Raw genomic sequence first — 4,630 nt, forward strand, 5'->3', positions numbered from 1 at the left:
GGGGAGGGGGGGGGGCACGGGCTGCAGCTCATTCACAAATACCGCTCCCGGAGCCGGACCTGAGCCTAGCAGTCGTCACGGGCCAAGGGATGCAAGGCGCTGCTGCGGGAGGATCATTATCGAGATTGTAGAACCCACAGCTACTGATAGGACGTTGAAGGATCCCCCCCCCCTTTACCATCTTTCTCTTCCTGCCTGTGCGCATGTGTTAAAAACTGTTACTGAACTGTTCACTTCCGGGGTTAAGCCCGCGGTCGGCCCTACGATCTCCAGGGCGTAACACCCCGCCCCCCTCACTCCGACCATCGCGACAGCTAGTATACGGACTTCCCTTCGCCCCAACTGCGCCGCGTCATCCATATTACATATCGCACATTGGCCTTCTCATCGCGCCGTTGTTTTTATCATACGTTATTTTTTTCACGCGTTCGCCGTACTCTTGGGAGACACACATGGCTGCAATAGTCCCCCGCCGCGCAGCTCGCGGGGAACTCCACCGCCGGCTCGGTGGGGCGGGGCGGGGCGGAGCATGGTAAGGCGTGAGGGCGGTCACCCCGGCGAACTGGGTCAATTCAAGGCTCAACTCCGCGGCCCAAGCCCAAGCGCGCGGCCTCCGGGTATTTTGACGCCCGCCGCGCCGCGCATCCTTAGAACCCGTTCATGGTGGTTCCAGGAACCCTTGGCCATGGGGTCGGGTTCCCAGGTCCAGACTCTGTGGCCTTTTTGTTTTACGCGGATCGTTGCTTGGTTCCCCGAACCAACATGCGTTTTGATTAAAACGATAAAAATAAAAATGTCGGTACTGAGGATCACGATACGAAACATAATCTAACTGGCCTAGTCATACTTTTTTCAATTGCAAGAATGTTGGAAACTTATTCACCACAAACCAAAGATTTATTTATGAATTTGACCAAATTCCAAACTTTTTATTTATTGACATTAATTAATGTTAGAAAACTTCCGTTCCTCTAAAGTAAAACTGTTCAATGTCAAGTTAAGTTCTGTATCGGTGAATATGCAATCGCATTTGTATCGTATATTATTTTTACGTTTGTTATTGTTTTTCTTTTTTCAAATATAATTTGTGTTTACGTTTCGGTCTATCTGTGACGTTGACAAGCCCGCTACACGTCTGTGCGTTACCAATCAATTACTGTGCCTACCTCCCAGGCGCGCGACCACTCTGTTCATAATTATAAATTGTGCTGGCACCGGCCTCTGCAGTTGGGTGCTTGCCCGCGCCGAGCCGAGTCGAGTCGAGCCGAGTCGAGCCGAGTGGATTCTGCAAGCGAGAATTCCCCTCTTACATAATCGGTCCGTGCTGAGGTGCCGAGCTCGGCAGGCGACGCCGGCCGGCCGGCTCGGTGGGGGGAGCAGTGCAGGTCTGTGTCGTGTTGTGACTAACCGTTCAGTGAACCGTCTCCCCAGTCCGATATGGCCGCGGTGGGAGGAGGGCAAAGGGAGGAAAGAAGCTAGAACGAAGACTCTGGCCGAACTCTGGCCACATGTTTGCTAAAGGACTGAGGAGCACCGGAAAGAAGGTGCATGCAATAGTCCGCAATTATTCTAAGTTCACTGACTTTCTGTTGTGAGAGAGTGTATCAAATGATGCATGTACATCATTCATAAATTATAAAATTTGTTACTCGTGGTCGTTTATGTTCTGCACGTTGGTCGGGGAGGTTAAGTGTTGTGCATCACTGTCAATCGTTTTGCGTGTTGGGTATTTTGCCCTGCACCGGCGCGCGCCCTGCCTTGCGCCCGAGGGTAAAAGCGACTTCCGCCGCCGTCGCGAACCGCAGAGATGAGTATTATTGTTGTTGGAGTGCTCTTCGCCCTGCCGCAGCAGGACCCGCCACGCCCCGCCACGCCCCGCCACGCCAGGCTCTCAGCTCGGCGCGTCGTTACACAACCGATCCGTGTATGACGTCCGTACGAAGGGCCCTGCATAGAGGCCCGGGCTCCAAGGGTCCGCCCTCCTCGAGCGGCCCGATGACCGTAGGGCCGGCCCGGATGACGCACTCGGCCCCTCGGTTGGCCGTGAGCCCTTTTGCGGCCGCCTCGGCCGTTAACACCTTCGCATCCGGGTACCGAGGCACCGCCGAGGGCACCGGCCGGCCGTCGCGTGGCCGGCGCGGGGGGACCCTGTCCAGGCAGCAGGCCTCGTAGGAGAAGAAAGGAACACGCCACACGCAGCCTGGCATTCGACTAGAACGGGGTGGGGGTGGGGGGTGAACGAGATGAACTTCCAGCAGCAGGCTAAAGCCTCTCAGAGCGCCCTGCTGCATGTGTTGCGGCCGTCGACGGGGAGGGTTGGGTCACCGCACTGCGGGCGGGGGAAGCCGGGCAACCACAGCAGTCGTGCCGGAGCACAACGACGTCAAAGGGTCCCCTACGGTGATGCAAAGAAACGACAAAGGCGGGCGCCGCGGGTGCAGCCCCTCTAGGCCAACGCCCTCTATTCACAGCGCAAATAGGGCAAGCGCCAAACAGGACTGCGCGCGTGTGAACTGTGAACGCCGCGCCAACACCAGCGTAGGCAAGCAGTTTAAGCGCCTTTGGCGTGCGGGGTAGGCAACGTGTGAGGCCGAGTCGCACACGAACGCGGCGGGCATCCTACCGCACGCCTGGGCGGCTTGTCTGGACGAGCGGGCGTTACGGTAGGCAGCCTGCCGCACCCGGGTGCGACGCAGCCTCACGCGTTGTCTACCCCGCACGCCACAGGCGCTGGCCGGGCGGTCGGTAGGCAGCCCGCCTCACTTGGGTGCGTCGCAGACTCACACGTTGCCTACCCCGCACACCACAGGCGCTAGGTGATCGGTCGGTAGGCAGCCCGCTGCACATGGATGCGACGCAGCCTCACGCGTTGCCTATACCCCGTTCCCTAATGTAGCGGAAGTCTCGTCCCGAGTCGGAGACGCACCATTCATTACCTTACGAGGAACCCCGCCCGGCGCCGGTCATCGCGAGGGGGTTTTCACTTGCGTAATACAGTGTACACCGAAACTAGGTATTACGCGTAATGTAATACCGAAAAATAGGAAAATATGCCCTAAAATGGTAGAATTTGAGTTGCAAAGCTTGTGTAAAACTGGCGTAATACCGCGTAATACACGTAATATGTAATACACTGTACACGAAAATTCCGAGTGAAAACCCCCTCGGGTCATCGTCATCGTGACCCTCAAAGTCCCCAAGCGTTTTGGCTCCACCGCGGGTGACCCTGGTGGGGTCGGTGGGCACCAGCGGTGGGCAGTCCCGGCGCTGAGCTGCACAGCGATCGTACCGGGCCGCCCCACCCGGTCGGTGACAATGGGGCTTTTCCCTGGCGGCCTGCTGCCGGCCAGCCCGCTGCGCTCTGTTCAAGGGCAGGGCGCCTCTCGTCCCGCCGCAGAGAGAAGCCCCCCGGATCACAATAACACGCGCTTTGCTTTCCGACGCGCCGGGCCGGACAAAGAGCATCAGCGGCGGCTATCAGTGACTCTGATCGCGCAGGACGTCCTGCGCCGGGCCGCGCCGCGCCACGCCCGGCCCGTGGTCACGTCCGTACGCCCGCCCCGGGGGCCAGCGGCGCGCGCCGCTCGAGCCCAGCACTGACGTGGCCACGAAGTGGGCCAGGTTCAAGGTCTCCGCTGCGCATCGGGCTCCCCGCGCCGCGCCACATCCGACGCATCAGTTTCCCTTCGGCTCCCCGGAGGGCTTTTATTACACCTCGACACCACGCCCCCCCCCCCCGGTCTTTTCCCTCCCCACCACATTTTATTTCCCTTTCTCTTCTTGGGTGAGCGAAGAGGCAAACCAAACTTCTTCGAGGATTCGGACCGTTGTATCAGTCGCGGGCATGACGAGGTTTCAGGAGGATAATGCTTCGGTCTTCACACACATGCTGCCTGACACACAACGGCGTCTTTCTTTTGTGTGACATCCAATTCAGTAAGTGGCTTGTGGTCGCGTGGCGTGTGTTGTTGTTTTTGTTCGGACCCACTCTGTGTGCTACATCCCCGCTCTCATAACATCAAGGGGGGCGGCGGCGGTGTGGTTGACTGAGGTTGTGGGAGTGTCTAAAAGAAAGTGAAAGTTGTCTCGGCGTGGCGCGGAGTGGCGCGCGGTGACCCGCGGCCGGCCGGGCAGACGGGGGTGTACTCACACGAGACTCCACTTCCATGCGTGGCCCATCATCGGACTCATCGCTGCTGGGGCCAACGCGGCGGCACAGAACAGAGCCCCCCCCCCCCCCCCCGACCAGGTCCCCTCGCTACACCGCCACGCAACGCAAGCATCGTGATGCATGTAATTTCATGCCATAGAGGCTGAGGCCGGGCCCACAAAGACCGGGTCCTCTGTTAGTACAGCGAGAGAGAGGGAGAGAGTGAGAGTTGAAACTCTAGCCTCTTTACTGTACGAAATTACATGGATGATAAAAATACGTACACGATTTTTCCTTTCGGTAACAGCATGGCGTCATATGGAGTGGAAGTGTCAGTTTGGGACGATAAGAAGAATAGCGTACGGGCGAAAAGATAACAGCTGACGTTGGAGGGGTGGATAAGCCGACCAAGTGACTCAGACACTGTGTGACTTCATGCGGCACCATCAGGATGAGAGGCAGGTGCCCTCCTCTCAGGAT

Source organism: Frankliniella occidentalis, unplaced genomic scaffold (assembly GCF_000697945.3).
Source record: "Frankliniella occidentalis isolate FOCC.00 unplaced genomic scaffold, Focc_3.1 Scaffold185, whole genome shotgun sequence".
In the NCBI taxonomy this organism is placed as follows: Eukaryota; Metazoa; Arthropoda; class Insecta; order Thysanoptera; family Thripidae; genus Frankliniella; species Frankliniella occidentalis.